This window comes from Notothenia coriiceps, unplaced genomic scaffold, assembly GCF_000735185.1.
Source record: "Notothenia coriiceps isolate Sejong01 unplaced genomic scaffold, NC01 NC01_scaffold00030216, whole genome shotgun sequence".
NCBI lineage: Eukaryota > Metazoa > Chordata > Actinopteri > Perciformes > Nototheniidae > Notothenia > Notothenia coriiceps.
In genome coordinates, this window is record NW_011362917.1 from 41,663 (window position 1) to 41,895 (window position 233).

A 233-nucleotide genomic window follows, 5' to 3' on the forward strand; every position below is an offset into this window, starting at 1 on the left:
CACACACACAGGCACACACACACACACACACACGCACACGCACACGCACACACACACACAATCCATTCACCTCCCTCAGAAAGAACTATTTCTTTCTTTCACACATTCACAATAGACGTTACATGACTTACCGTCGCAGAAGGAGTCAATAACAGGAAATGTACGTGTATGTTAGATAGGTCTTCTATTTTTCTCAGAATTTAAACAATGGTTATATAACTGTGCTGTTTTGT